The sequence below is a fragment of the Microcebus murinus genome, chromosome 5 (assembly GCF_040939455.1).
Source record: "Microcebus murinus isolate Inina chromosome 5, M.murinus_Inina_mat1.0, whole genome shotgun sequence".
In the NCBI taxonomy this organism is placed as follows: Eukaryota; Metazoa; Chordata; class Mammalia; order Primates; family Cheirogaleidae; genus Microcebus; species Microcebus murinus.
Genome location: NC_134108.1, coordinates 105106757 through 105123136, shown reverse-complemented (window position 1 = coordinate 105123136; position 16380 = coordinate 105106757).

Below are 16380 nucleotides of genomic sequence, written 5' to 3'. Positions count from 1 at the left end.
GTTAACACTCACCTATCGGATTGTACACTTAAAGATGTGCAGGTTTTGGTATGTAATTACACCTCAATCAAAAGTGGTGCAAAAAGCAATGAAGGAAAAGACAGGAAAAGCCAAGGAAACACAATATGCTAGTAAATGGTGGCCCTGGAAAAAAAAATCAAGTAACAGAACAAATATTTAAAGATATAATTCATCAAAAGGTTTCAGAAACCTTTTGAAGGTTTCTGGGGAGACTTGAATGTAGCTATTGAAAAGGAATAGTCTTTCAGAAAAGAACTAACAAGGATTCTCATCGCTGAGACTTAGCCTAGCAAAATGACTGGATTTCAGAGATAAAACTTCAAACCATACTACAAGGCTAGAGTAATTAAAACACCTTGGGGTTGGCACATGAACAGGGACATTGACCAGTGGAACAGAACAGAGAACCCAGATATAAAACCTTCCTTATATAGCCATCTAATCTTTGACAAAGCAGACAATAACATACACTGGGGAAAAGAATCCTTATTCAATAAATAGTGCTGGGAAAACTGGATAGCCACATGTAGAAGACTGAAACAGGATCCACACCTTTCACCTCTCACAAAAAATCAACTCACGCTGGGTAACAGACTTAAACCTAAGGTGTGAAACTATTAGAATTCTAGAGGAAAACGTTGGAAATACTCGTCTGGACATTGGCCTAGGCAAAGAATTTATGAAGAAGACCCCAAAGGCAATCACAGCAACAAAATAAATAAATAAATAAATGGGACCTGATCAAATTAAAAAGCTTTTGTGCAGCCAAAGAAACTACTACGAGGGCAAACAGACAACCTATAGAATGGGAGAAAACGTTCACAAGCTGGACATCTGAAAAAGGCCTGATAACTAGAATCTATTTAGAACTCAGGAAAATCAGCAAGAAAAAATCAAACAACGCCATCAAAAAGTGGGCAGAGGACATGAACAGAAACTTTTCAAAAGAAGACAGAAGAATGGCCAACAAACATATGAAAAAGAGCTCAACATCTTCAATCATCAGGGAGATGCAAATCAAAACCACAACGAGATATCACTTATCTCCAGTGAGAATGGCCTTTATCAAAAAGTCCCAAAAGAATAAATGTTGGCATGGATGTGGAGAGATAGGAACACTCCTACACTGCTGGTGGGACTGCAAACGAGTGCAGCCTCTGTGGAAAGCAATATGGAGATACCTTAAAGTGATACAAGTAGATCTACCATTTGATCCAGCAATTCCACTACTGGCCATTACTTTTGTTCTTTATAGAACAAAAGATGCTCTATAAAAAAGACACCTGCACTCAAATGTTTTTTTTTTTTTTTATTTTGGCATATTATGGGGGTACAGATTTTAAGGTTTCAATAAATGCCCATTTCCCCCCTCCCCCCAAAAGTCTGAGTCTCCATCATGACCATCCCCCATTTTTTTGCACTCAAATGTTTATAGCAGCACAATTCACAATTGCAAAGCTGTGGAAACAACCCAAGTGCCCATCAATACATGAGTGGATCAATAAAATGTGGTATATGTATACCATAGAGTACTATCCAGCTTTAAGAAACAATGGTATCCACTTTGATCCTGTACCTTAAAAAAAAAAAAAAAGAAAAGAAAAGAAAAAAAGAAACAATGGTGATATAGCACCTCGTGTATTTTCCTGGATAGAGCTGGAACCCATTCTATTAAGTTAAGTATCCCAAGAATGGAAAAATAAGCACCACATGTACTCACCAGCAAACTAGTATTAACTGATCAACACCTAAGTGGACATATAGGAGTAACATTTATCGGGTGTCAGGCAGGTGGGAGGGGGGAGGGGTATATACACACATAATGGGTGCGGTGCGCACCATCTGGGGGATGGACATGCCTGAGCTCTGACTCTGGAGTGGAAGGGAGAGGAGGCAACACATGTAACCTAAACATGTGTACCCCCATAATATGCTGAAGTAAAATAAATAAATAAATAAAAAAGGTCTTTGGGGGCTGGATGTGGTGGCTCATGCCTGTAATCCTAGCACTCTGGGAGGGCAAGGTGGGAGGATTGCTTGAGCTTAGGAGTTGAAGACCACCCTGAACAAGACCAAGACCCTGTTTCTACTAAAAATAGAAAAATTAGCCAGGTGTGGTGGCATGCGCCTATAATCCCAGCTACTCCGGAGGCTGAGGCAGGAGGATCACTTGAGCCCAGTAGTTTGAGGTTGCTGTGAGCTAGGCTGATGCCCTGGCACTGTAACCCAGGTGACAGAGCGAGACTCCATCTCAAACAAAACAAAACAAAACACTTTGGGGCAGCCAGGTGAAAATACCAAGAGAAGTGACTTGCTGACTTGAGGCTTCTTAAAGTCAACATTCAATCTTAGAAGACAGTGGAACAAATCCTAAAAATTCCTCACGGAAAGAAAGTGTGATCTCAAATTCTTATACTTGGCTTTTTATATTTTTAAAAATGTAAAACCAAGCATTTTTGAACATGCCAGAATTTAGGAAAGATTGTTCTAATGAGCCCTGCCTGAAGAAACTATTGGAGGGCCAACCTCAACCCCAGTGACAGCCAGAATGGAAGATTTAACAATGACTTACATAAGAAACATTGCTCTGCAGAGAAATTAAGAATTCTTAAGAGTTCGTTGTTGGAATGAAAATGCCTGAAGAGGATTTAAGTGTTTTGGAAGAGTCTGGGAACTTGATGGGACAGGAGCTTGGAAACATCAGTGCTGCCAAATACAGCCAAGAAATAAATGCAGAAAAGCAACCACAGTGGACAGCAGTGGAGATTAAGAATTCCTAAGTTGATACGCCGAGATGCTGCTGGCCACTCTGCCTGAGGAATTAAGGCTGGGCTGGACTTTTATAACACACCGTGGGAATATGGAATGTTTACGCTTCTTGGGAGTGGTGCATTGGCCAGTTTCTTTGGAGTCACGGAATTGGCATAATCAAAAGAAATCATTTAAAAATTGTCAGATCATTTTGGAGACAGCTGAGGACACGGTAATAGAGATTGCATGTTAGATGTGGGAATTATTGTTAATTTTCTGAGGTGTGAGTGTGACATTACGGTTGTATAGGAAAATGTTCTTATTTATAGGAGATTTATGCTGAAATATATAGGGGTGGAGTGCCATATTATCTGTGATTTGTTTCCAAATTATTTGGCAAAGGAATTATATATCATACATGAAGAAAAAGAAAACGTGGTGAAATGTTAGCAATCGGTGCATATTGGTGAGGCGCACAGGGGTGTCCATTATGCTAATCTTTCAACTTTTTCTGTAGGTGTGAAGTTCCTAAAATAAAAAGTTATCTGAGCCGGGCGCGGTGGCTCACGCCTGTAATCCTAGCACTCTGGGAGGCCGTGGCAGGCGGATTGCTCAAGGTCAGGAGTTCAAAACCAGCCTCAGCAAGAGCGAGACCCCATCTCTACTATAAATAGAAAGAAAATTAATTGGCCAACTAATATATATAGAAAAAATTAGCCGGGCATGGTGGCGCATGCCTGTAGTCCCAGCTACTCGGGAGGCTGAGGCAGGAGGATCGCTTGAGCCCAGGAGTTTGAGGTTGCTGTGAGCTAGGCTGACGCCACGGCACTCACTCTAGCCTGGGCAACAAAGCGAGACTCTGTCTCAAAAAAAAAAAAAAAAGTTATCTGATTAAGAACAGAATGTCAAAGCAGCAAAGATATCTTTTAGAGAAATCAAAATCCAAAATAAACATCTTCCTGAGGAAGTATCTGGGCTTAAAGATACAATCAGATGACTTGAAGGAATAATCTAAACGCACAAAAAGATGAGCCTGCTGTCTGAGAAACAGAATATCAAGGAGACGTCGGAAAGCTGGAACTCTTTGCAAAGTCTGCACATTTTCATTGGTAATTTTAGTGAAACTCCTACCTGGGGCAGCTCCCTAATGAAGGTAATCTAAGTAAAGTGAAGATGGTGCATATATACTATTAGGTTCAAGAAGGAAAAAAAAATCTAGACTTAAGTTGGCGTGGAGCAATTATTACATGAGAAGGAGAAGACTGGAATGAATGAAATACTGAGCCCAGTAAATGAATCAAATCTTACTTGACATCTCAGAAAGTCCTAGAAGGAGCTCGATTGCACAAAGAGAATGAAATTCTCCTTTTGAATAATTACATTGGGCTGCTGAAACACCTGATGATCAAGGTGAGAAGATAAAAAGTCAGAGTCTCATTTGATGGCTTTGGAGGGAAAAAGAAAAAAGTCAGAGAAGACAGACAAAATTAAGAATGGTCGAAAGAAGTAGAGTCCATTTCCAATCCCAGCTGAGTGATGATGTCTCGGCCGGGCAGAAGCTGGAAGCGCAAAGAAGTTGGACACTGCGCCTTGGACACAGCATGTCATCAAAGCTCACCTGGGAAATGGATGCTCCGCCTTGCGGCCGGCCGAAGCACAAGTTCTTCATGACCTTGGCAGGCCGGGGCCTGGCTCCGCGGGAGAATGGATGGGACAAGGGGAGGGTGAGCGCTCTCAGCAGCAGAGGAAGTGAAGGCTTAGCAGAAGTTCATTTGGATGAATTAAGACAGAGGGTTGGGGTGGCGGAATGAGATCTAATAAGACCTAGATCGCGGCTAATGATCAGGAAGGCAGTGACAGCAGGCACACTGCGGGTGCTGCTGCGGAAAGAGCTTTTGCTGGAGAGAGGAGGCAACCTGCCAGCCTGGGACAGAAATTAATGCAAGTAGAACCGAGATGCCAACACTTCCAACACCAGTGGCTGTAACTCCAGGACGACACGACCACCAGATCCTACTGCGGAAGGTCTTCTGTGCCCAGACTGATTTTTTGCCCCACTTGTCAAAACTGGGGGTGTCCTCTGCCCAGGGCCAGCTACATAATTTTCTGGGTCCAGTGCAAAATAAAAATTTAGGCTTCTTTACCAAAAAAGCAGAGAAACGAATGCCATCAAATGTATTGAAATATATAGCTCTTTTCTTTCTTCTGAAGTCTTTCTCTCTCAACTTGGTATGGTGTTTTTTATTTGCTACTTAAGGTCAATCTAAGTTAAAAAAAATCAAAAATTTAATTATTGGCATGAATTTTACTATTCATCTTTACTTGATCCAGGGGCAATTTTAAATGCAAATCTGAGAGCATTTATCTCATATGCAGAATCACTGAAATCACACAATTCTCATTTCGTAGTTCATACATATATATGCATTTTGTTCTTACCAGAGTAATGGAAATGCGTTGCAAAACTGATGAAACTGTTTTTATTTTGCTTCTCGATACACACATTCTACCAACGCCCTCCACCTTGGGATTACTGATGAGTGAGGGAAAGCAAAACAGAAAGGAACTCTGTGGACGACCCCATCTTTCCCTTTCAAGCTATGTCATGACTTTCCGTGTGGGTGGCTGGCTAACACAGGGAAGTGGCACGAGTGAATGAGGATGTGATAAAGTTCCTTGGTCATTCGTGTTTCTTACAACACCACTGCCTTCTCTGCATTCAAAGCAAGTTCTGGTTCAAAGGGAAAGTGTGGCCTCAGCTGACTCAGGAATAGAACACGATTACCTCGAACTTGCCTTGCACCTTGTCTCACTTAATTCCCATGCATGGTGGGCCCACCGGAATTTTGCACTGAATTTTATTTTCTGTAGAGACAAGGTCTCACTATGTTGTGCAGGCTGGTCTCAAACTCCTGGCCTCAAGCACTCCTCTTGTCTCAGCCTCCCAAAGCACTGGGATTACAGGCATGAACCACCGCACCTGACCTGCTTACTATTTTAAATGTTCTTTTAATTTTTTCTGACCAAGCAAGTCAACTCTGAGTTTTGTAGTTGGGAAAAACATTGTATTTATTCAAATAAAGATCACCTCTGAAGCTTTATCTTGCCACATACCTGTTTTAGTTTTAGTTCCTGTAGTTTGGGGAACCAATAAATGTTTTTAATTGTTATGACAATACATATGTTTAAATACTTTTTGTTTTCTAAATTCCAAGAAGAAACTGGTCCCATCCTAACCGTGGGAGATGACTTAATTGAGGAATACAAATAACAATCCCCAAACATTTGTCAGCTGCATTATACACCTTGATCCTCAGCCACCTTGGACACTCCCTGTGGACTTATTCCTCGAGGAGGCGCCAATAGCTAAGAAGCACAAGCTATTCCCCTGAGGGAATCGAAGAAAGGCCAACCCTGGCCCATCTCGCAGGGGTGGTTTGAGCTTCAGCTCCTCTGAGGAGCCCCAGATCCTGGCCCGCCCCCCACACTGAAATCATCCTTCTCTGAGCTCCCTCAGCTCCTCCATCTTCCCGTCCTATCACCCTCTGCCAACACCAACTGCTGAATTTTTTTTTTCCTGGGGAATAATCTTTATTTAGAGTATTTGGCTCCGGAGTTTTTCAGAGGAAGTCCAGAGACCCTGGCGTCAGAATCCAAGTACAGACTCCAGCCTCCTCTTCGGACATCTTTCAGCCAAAGCTCTGGGAATCGTGGCCACCTGCAGCTCCAGAAAGTTCTCTAGAGAATTCTTATGCCCACTAGGTCACACAGGGCAGGAGCAGTGGAGCAGGCACTAAAACCTGGGTCTCTTTACTCTTACCTTCTCCTGGGTCCCTAAACCAGATGCCTAGTTTCCTCGCAGTTTCTGGTTAATAATATACACCTTGATCCTCAGCCACCTTGGACACTCCTAAACGACAAGGACCATATGAGTCACGCTGAGCCCCCAGCATGGTGCTGGGTGTGGGTGGGGAATAGTTATTTCAGTCGGTAGATCAACGAGTGAGTGAATGAAACGCCTCCCTGCAATGAGGCTTTACAACTTTCCAGCTCATTTTAAGTTTACTTTTAGGCGTCTTTATTGCTGGCCATTGCAAGTCCTCTTTGGGTTTAAAAGATAAACGAGGCCGAAGAAAACAAGTTGTTCCCATGGAGCTAAAACCCCTTGGCCTACCTACTCAAGCACGTAGCACAAGGCCCCCTGAAAAATCACCGCCTGGCAGAGCCATCTCCTCTTTCCAGCTTCAACGCTATATGCACCGTCCTGTTTTAATGCCTTGGCAGTGGCCCTGTGGCCTCTCCACGTGCCCAAGATCAGTTTGATCTAATATTCATAATTGCCTGTTGCCTCCCATTTGGGCTGCTGGTGCTTTGATTATAAAAATACCCACCACCCCTCCTGGAGTCAGGGGCGGGGAGGGAGTAGCTCATTAGTCTCTGTGGCCACAGTAATATCTCATGCCGAGGCAGCAGGTGGGTCAGCCCACGCACGGTCCAGCCTCCCCGAGACGCATGGCCGGCCACGGGCGCTGACTGTATTGATTGCATCTATAATGGCATGAGGGCTGCTCTCTGGGGCGGGACGTGTAAATACCTTGGCTCTCAGGCGGGAGGGAAAGGATCTTTGTCAAAGGTAGAAATGTGTCCTCGGGGATCATGAGAGGAGTTTTACTGGGAAGGGTCTCACTAGGTGGTGTCTCTTTCCTACAATACCTCACCCCACCCCTCTACCCAGTCATGCTCTTGAAATGGATGGATGGATGGATGAGTGTAATCGCATCAGTTAGAGACAAGCAATACTGTTAGAGCCCCTGAAGAGAGAGGGCCCCCACAGATCTTTGAGTCCAACACCCTCATTATACAGATAAGGAAACTGAGGCTCAGAGAAGGTCCTAAGTATTCAGGATAAAACCTAAATATTCTAGACTCCTAACGGATGTCCAGGATATTAATATTCCTTCATTCTAGTAAATAACAACTATGTACTAGAGGCAGGGCTGCTTCTCGCCCATATGGTGCTTTTTTGAAAGCAGGAAAAGGTGTCCCTTCCCCTCCCCCACTCTGTGGACGCAGGCCTGCATTAGGGCACGTGGGTGGCAAGCGGGGTACCAGCTGGATTTCAGCCCTGCTGGCTCCTCTGCTGGCACCTTGTACAGAGAACAACCTGCAAGTTGTCTCGGAGGCTCTGGCTGGGGAAGTACAAAGTTTGGCCCCGAGGACAGGGCCAGGGCCTTATTTAACCTCTGTGGATCCTGCCTCATCTAGCACTGTGCCTGGCCCACTAAAGGAGGAAGAGAAATGTTTACGTAAGCAAAGAAAGGGGGGAGAAGGAGCAATTTAATATCCTTGGGAACTTCATAAGTGAAACTTCATGAAGGAAAAAAAAAAAACAAGTTACAACCCAAACAGCTGATTGCTAGGTCTGGTGCGGGGAAATAAAGCAAAATGAAATAGAGTCCAATTAGTTTACTTAAACAATATTAAACTCTGGAGGAAAATGGAAAGATAGCCCTGCTGACATTACTGAGAGCTGCGGAGAGGGGCCAGGCAATTATATTAGGGAAAACAGATACGTTTGCAAGTTGCCAAATAAAGAAGCAATCACAGAGATAAAAGCAGGCGCTCTCCCCAAACAGAAAACATAACTAGATCATTCATCGACTTCCCACGCAGAGTGCAGGCACCTGATCTGGAGACTAATAAGGGGGCTGTTTTTTTTAAATGGTGTTATCTTGAATAACCTGACTCCTTTGCCTCAAGCTAATTTGGATTAATCTATCTTCCCAGGAGGCTATAAAATTCTACCTTTCCTCCATAAACCTTGGAAGGACAGATGGTCACTCATCTGCAAATGAAGTTTGAATTCCCTCCTCGCTCCCCATGGCGGGGGTGGAGAGGAGGAGTGTGGGGGATATGGGGTGTTAAGAGCAGGGAAGCAGAGAAAAGGGAGAGAGATCCAATCTTTTATGGTGTTCAGAAGTTCAATGACATATACACTATTTCTCTGTCGTATTTATTTAAACAAGCCCTTGTCCTCCTTTTAGAATTAGCTTTGGCCCATGTCACTCAGGGGAAGGGATTTTGTCATCTTTTTGTTTGGAGTCACAGATTCCTTTGAGAAGCTGGTCAAAGGATGTGGATATCCTCCTCGGAAAAGATGCACATATGCACAGGATTGTACACTTTGGCAAACAATTTCAAAGGGTTCATGTGCCCCCTGAAGCCCACCCTTGGATCCCAAGTTAAAAGCACCTGTTCTAGATCCTGGACTGGAAGCAATTTTGGAGAGGGCCCTAGAAACGTAAATGATAACACCTAACATTCATTTTGCATTTTAAAATGGGTTTGAAGGCCTCAATGCCTTAGGAAGAAATGCCTGGAAATGATTTATCTTGGAAGCATTAGTGGGGGGCCTGCTAGCTGAGGCCTTGGGGAGAAGGAGGAGAAACTTGCAGGGAAGTGCTAGCCCAATCTTTGTAAGGTGCACTTCCACATTTAGTAAGTTAGTTAGTTCTTCATGGAAGTTTAGCCTGTAATTTATGAATACTGCCACAAGGTGGCAGTGCTGCAGTCATATGGCTCTTCAGCCGAGTAACCCTGTGTGTGCACAATTCCTGGTTCCAAAATCAAACCAATAGTTTTCCACCCAACTTTTTTGGTAACTCAAGAACAAATACAGAGAGCCTAATATTAGCTTATTAAGTATGAAATGTCTGATTTCCTTAAGTACTAAGTTTGACAGTTGATATCTCTAACATGTCACTTTAACACTTCTTGTTTTATTTTTATCGTGAAGGTACATCTTCAGTCTTGCAAACACACATTTTGGCTTGTGATTCTCTTCCACATTTTTTTAGAGCAATTTTTGTGAAACCATGGATAAGTCAAAATTCATGTTATTTTTGAATATGAGTTCTGCCCTGGAACCAATGCAGTGCCGAAAGCTCGAAATATCAACGCCGTGTTTGGGAAGAATGGCTAATGAATGCAAAATACATCAATGGCTTGAGAAGTTCCATTCTGGTGATTTTAATCTTTTTTTTTTTTTTTTTTTTTTTTTTTGAGACAGAGTCTCGCTTTGTTGTCCAGGCTAGAGTGAGTGCCGTGGCATCAGCCTAGCTCACAGCAACCTCAAACTCCTGGGCTCGAGCGATCCTCCTGCCTCAGCCTCCCGAGTAGCTGGGACTACAGGCATGTGCCACCATGCCCGGCTAATTTTTTTTTATATATATATATATATCAGTTGGCCAATTAAGTTCTTTCTATTTATAGTAGAGACGGGGTCTCGCTCTTGCTCAGGCTGGTTTTGAACTCCTGACCTTGAGCAATCCGCCCGCCTCGGCCTCCCAAGAGCTAGGATTACAGGCGTGAGCCACCGCGCCTGGCCTGGTGATTTTAATCTTGAAAATGAGCCACATGGCTCACCTGAGACCAAGGTGGATAATGATGAACTGAAAGCTGTAGTGGAAGCGAATCCATCTCAACCCACATGTGGATTAGCAGCAAGATTTGATGTTACTGTTCTGACAATATTGGACCATCTGAAACAAATTAGCGAGGTGAAGAAGCTGGATAGATGGGTTTTGTGTGAATTAAAGCATGGGAAGAGAAACTGTCTCGAAGCTTGCCTTTCTTTGCTGTCACAACATAAAGTCAAACCATTTCTACACCATATAGTTATGCGTGATGAAAAATGGATTCTTTTTGACAATCTCAAGCATTCGGCACAGTGGTTGGATAAAAGTGAAGTGTGAAACACAGTCCAAAACTGAATATTCATCCAAAAAAGCTGATGGTATCTGTTTGGTGGTCCAGCACTGATATTATCCACTACAGCTTCATGAAACTTGGTCTTTTGGCACAGGGATGTCTACTGCAACCAACTAGATGAAATGATGAGGATGCTTGTGATTAAGCAGCCGAGATTGGCCAATCCTCTTACAAGACAATGCTCGACAACATGTCACACAAACAACACTGCTCAAACTACAGAAGCTGGACTTGGAAACTTGTGATTCGAAATCAAACATTTCCTATTTAATGACCTAATGCTTTCCTACCAATGCCTACTGCTGGTCTAGGCGTTGGGGCTACGAGGATAAAGAAGATACAGCAGTGTCTTTACATTCTACTCCTTTTTTCTTCCTCAAGCAATAATTTGCTATCATGGGGCTAACCACATTTTCATTCCTGAAACTCTTCTCCATAACTGTGTAAAATTTGTGTGGGCTGTGCTTGGTATTTTCTCCCTTTGATCTCTTGAATTGTGAGATGGCATAGTCTGTTTTCTCTGGTTAATCAAAACATAGAATTATTTATTAAAAGTAGCTAATTATTAAACAGATGAAGTATTACTCATCACCAAGGCATTCACTAAACTTCCTTCTTAAGCCAGAGGTGGAGTTCCTGGATGTCCCCTCTACCCCTGCCTCATACACACACACATGCAAGCACACACACACACACACACACACATGCAAGCACACACACACACACACATGCAAGCACACACACACATGCAAGCACACACACACATGCAAGCACACACACACACGCAAGCACACACACACATACATGCAAGCACACACACACATGCAAGCACACACACATGCAAGCACACACACACGCAAGCACACACACATACATGCAAGTACACACACACATGCAAGCACACACACACACATGCAAGCACACACACACACATGCAAGCACACACACACACACACACACACACACATTCTTTAGGCTGTTAGGAGGTAGGTCTGTTTCCATGAGGAAGTTTGGTTTAGGCCTTGAAGGAAGTTTACTCTGATTGTCTCACAAAGTATTTGTAATTCCTTCGATGAATACCCAAGTCCTATGATCTGGCATTTAGCACAAATTACCTAGTATTTTATCTACCTGTGTACATACACACTGTGTCCCACAGCACAGGGTGTGTTTCCATCTGCGAGGGCATCTTTAGTAAAATGCTCAAGAAGCAACACAGGTTCAATACACCAGTCAGCAGGATGTGAGTAGTCACAGAAGAGTGGGGTGGGGTGGCACACTGGGCAGAAGGGACAACAAGCACAGGGACACACAGGCAGGAAGCCCAGGCCCTCATAGGCAAGCGTGAGTCCTACCAGTGCAGCCAGGGAGGTGCCCTGTGGGTGGAGGAAGAGAGAGCTGGGAGGGTAGGGAGCAGACACACTCAAGAGTCCTTGAGGGCCAACCTAAAGCATCTGGACTCGGTTTAGTAGGCAAGGGGGAGCCAGCGAAAGTTGCAAGTAAAAAAGATTTTAGCAAGAGGTAGAAAGGGCAGCGTTAGTAAGCAGGACCAGCAGGAACCCACTGTACTCATTCAGGGGTGAGACCATGGGAGCCCCAACTGTGCAGTACCCCTCACAGTGACAAGGAGGGGTAGACTCAAGGGAGACACTAAGGAAGGATGGATTGACAGAACCTGGTGACTCCATATGGGGTGGCCACAGAGAGTGACCTGGGGCCTATGGGGAGATGAGGTGCTGGCTTTGGGACCAAGACTCACATCCAAAAGGTATCAAGTGTAAACTTTTGAATATACAATTACAAAGACAAACACAAACAAGGGTCCAAAAGTTATATAGAAAGGCAGAGAAATGTGAATAGCCAACATTATTTTAAAAAAGAAAACCAAAATTAAAAGACTTGCACTACCTGACTTTAAGACATACTATAAGCCATGATAATCAAGACAATGTGGGATTAAGCACAGACATAGAGCTCAATGGAGCAACATCGTCCAGAGACAGACTCACGTAGATATAATCAATTGATTTTTGACAAAGATGCAAAGGCAATTCAGCGGAGTGTTTTCAACAAATGGTGCTGGGGCAAATAGATATCCATATATTAAAAAATGAACCTGTACCTCACACCATATATAAAAATTAACCTAAAATGATCATAGGCCTACATAGAAAATGTAAAGACGTAAAATTCTTATAAGAAAACATCAGGGAAAATATTTGTGACCTTGAGTTTGGTAAAGAGTTCTTAGATGTGACACCAAAAATATGATCCATATAAGAAAAATAGATAAATTTGACTTCATCAAGATTAAAAATTTTGCTTTGCTAAGGACACTGGTTTTATTTTGTTTTTTTTTTTGAGACAGAGTCTCACTGTATTGTCCTGGGCCAGAGTGCTGTGGTGTCAGCCTAGCTCACAGCAACCTCAAACTCCTGGGCTCAAGCGATCCTTCTGCCTCAGCCTCCCGAGTAGCTGGGACTATAGGTGTGTGCCACCATGCCCGGCTAGTTTTTCTACTTTTTTCTTAGTTGCCCAGCTAATTTTTTTTTCTATTTTTAGTGGAAATGGGGGTCTCACTCTTGCTCAGGCTGGTCTCGAACTCCTGAACCCAAGCAATCCTCCCACCTCGGCCTCCTAGAGTGCTAGGATTATAGGTGTGAGCCACCTTGTGCCTCCCAACACTGGTAAAAGAATAAAAATTCAAGCCACAGAATGAGAGAAAATATTTGCCAATGATTTATCTGACAAATAACTTGTATCCAGAATATATAAAGAATTGTTGAAACTCAATAAGAAAACAACCTAATTTTTAAAAATAGATGAAAAGTTTGAACAATACTTCACCAAAGAAGACATACAGATGGCAAACATACACATGAAAAGATACTCAACATTCTTCATCACTAGGGAAATACAAAACCAAAATCACAACGACATATCCTTATAGACCTAGAATGGCTACTTTTTTTTTTTTTTTTTTTTAACTGACAATACCAAGAGCAACTCTCCTACATTGCTGGCGGGAATAATAAATAGTATGGAAACTCTGGAAAATGGCTTGTCAGTTTCGTGTAGTTATATACACACTCAGCACACTCTTCGCATTCCCACTCCTACATATTTATTCCAGAGAAATAAAATTTGTTCATATCCAAAAACCTGTCCACAAATGTTTACAGCAGCATGATTCATAATTGCTCAAATTGGGAAGAATCCAAATATTCTTCAATTGGTGAATAGATAAACAAACTGGGATATAGCCATATGATAAACAGTACAATAAAAAATAATAAAATAATATATAATTTTAAAACTCAGCAATAAAAAAAGAACAAACTACTGATGCATGCAGCAACTTGGATGGATCTCAAAGGCATTATGCTGAGTACAAAAAACAAAAGCCAGCATCAAAAGACTACACACTATATGACCCCATATTTATGGCCTTCTGAAAAAGGTGATAGGGACATGTAATTCCACACACCTCCCGGAAAGGGGTCCACCTCTCAGTTCCTGGAGCCTGTGAATTTTAACTCATCTGGCAAAAAGGATTTTGCAGATGTGACTAAGTCAAGGACCTTGAGAAGGGGCTATGCTTCCGGATGGGCCTTAAAGCGGTCAGGAGTGTCCTTGTAAGAGGCAGCAAGGTGAGACCTGACACAGAGGAGATGGTCGTGTGAAGATGGAACAGAGAGACGTGGAGACGCTGGCCAGGAAGAGTAGATTAACGTGCCCACAAGCCAAGGAACGCTGGCAGCCCCGGAAGCTGGAAGAGGCAAGGAGTGGACTGTCCCCCTAGACCTAGTGGCTATGGCCCCGCTGACACCTCGATCGGCTCAGTGATGCGGATATTTTACTTCTGGACTCTAGAACTTTGAGAGAATAAATTTCTGTTGCAGAAGCCAAGTTAGAGCTCATTTGTCACAGCAGCCACAGGAAACTAATATGGAAAGCAGCGCCGCGGGTTCCAGAGGTTAGCGTTCTTTAGGTTGTTGCAGAGGTTCTGGATCCTGTTTCTAGAGGTGGTTGTAAGAATCTAGGCATGTGTCAAAATTCATAAAACTGTACACCAAAAAAGGGTCAATATTATTGTATCAAATTTTTAAAAAAATCAATTAATAAATAAAAATGTAAAATTAAACAGAAAATACTGGGGCCTCAAAACGGAGTGGCCTCAGCCTCTCCCAAACTCTGAGAGGCCCCAGAGCAAGGCTGAGGGCAAGCCAGGTCTCCAGGCCGTGTGACCCTGCGGCCATGACAGGGAGTGGCCAGGCTTTCAAATACGACAGCGTAGATGAGCCGCGTGAGTTTGGCAAGTTACTTGGCCTCTCTGAACCTCAGTTTCCTCTTCCCTAAAACGGAACGATGTTGGCACGTACCTCATGTGGGGATTCCATGAGGGCATGACAGTGAAGCACCAAACCTTGTGCTGGGCACGGGATAGAAGCAGGAAAATGTGAGCTGTGACAGTTATTTGTCAAAGCGGGCTCAACCTTCAGGCGACCTAGAGTCTGATTTGGGGTGACTGCAGAGACACAAGGACGGCATTGCAGGAGTGGCGTGGGCCAGCTGAAGAGCTGGAAGCACAGAGGGTGGGGGAAGAGCCCGGGGGAGGGGCTGTCGGGGGCGGGGAGCTGCGTGTCCGTCAGGGGATGGGACCCTGTGATCAGTTCGCTAGAGCTACTGTAACAGTCCCACACACCGAGTGGCTCATAACAACAGAAACTTACTGTCTCCTAGTTCTGGAGCCGGAAGGCTGAGACCAGGACTTCAGCAAGGTGGCTCCTTCTGAGAGTTCAGAGGGAGAAATCCAGTCCACGCCTCTCCCCTGGCTTCTAGGTGGTTCTGGGGTGCTGCTGTAGCGCGTACTTAAAGATGCAGAGGTGGCTTTGGAACCGGACCATGGGTGGAGGCTGGAAGAGTTTTAAGGTGCATGACGGGAAGAGCCTCAGTTGCCCTCAAAGAGATTGTCGCTAGAGACACCAATGTCAAGGGTGCTTGTGGGGAGGTGTCGGGCGGAAATAACCAACACGTGGTTGGAAACCGGAGCAAAGGCGACCCTTGCTGTGTTGGCCTCAAAGCCGGGAGAATAAACCCATGTCCGTGCAGCAGACACGAGGGCTTAGATGCCCAGCTACGGTGTCCCACCACGGGGTCAGCCCCCAGAGGGGACTGCTGGGAGCTTTGCGGACAGGATGAGTTTCTTAAAGGCAAGGGGCGAGGGGTCCTGAGGGCCTGTCTCTGGGGTCCTCCCAGAGGACCGTGAGTCCCCCCTTTCCCCTGTGTCTCCCACAGACTCCCTGGCACTGCTGTCTCCAGCCTGCCCCGTCTGCCCCTATATGCGAAGGGCGTTTCACAAGCCCTCACAACAGCTGCCAGGCCCGAGGGACAGGCACTGTGAGTCTCATTTTATAAACGAGGACGTGCGGCTCAGAGAGGTCATCAGGCTTATCCAAGACACACAGCGTGCTGGAGGCAGCAGCATTCAAGCCCCAGTCTCTGCAGCTGGGCACACCGCACCACGTGACTTTGGTTTCTGGCGGTTCCTGTTCAGGGAGCCAGGGCCTGAGCGAGAAAGCGAGCCAGAGGCAGGTACCCTGAGTCCCCCCCGCGGCTCTGACCCCAGCCAGAGAGCACCTGGCCCTGGGGAGGAGGTCTTGGGTCTTGGTCCCCCCTGGGCACCCGGAGCATCCCGCAGCGGGGCCTCCCGGCTTTGTGTCGGCGCGCCCACCAGGGGGCAGTGGCGCCGCGCGCGACCACGGCGCGGGAGGTCTGCGGCCCCGGGAGGGGCTCTGCTTCCCGGGGAGATCCAGCGCCCCCAGCCGCCGGGACGCC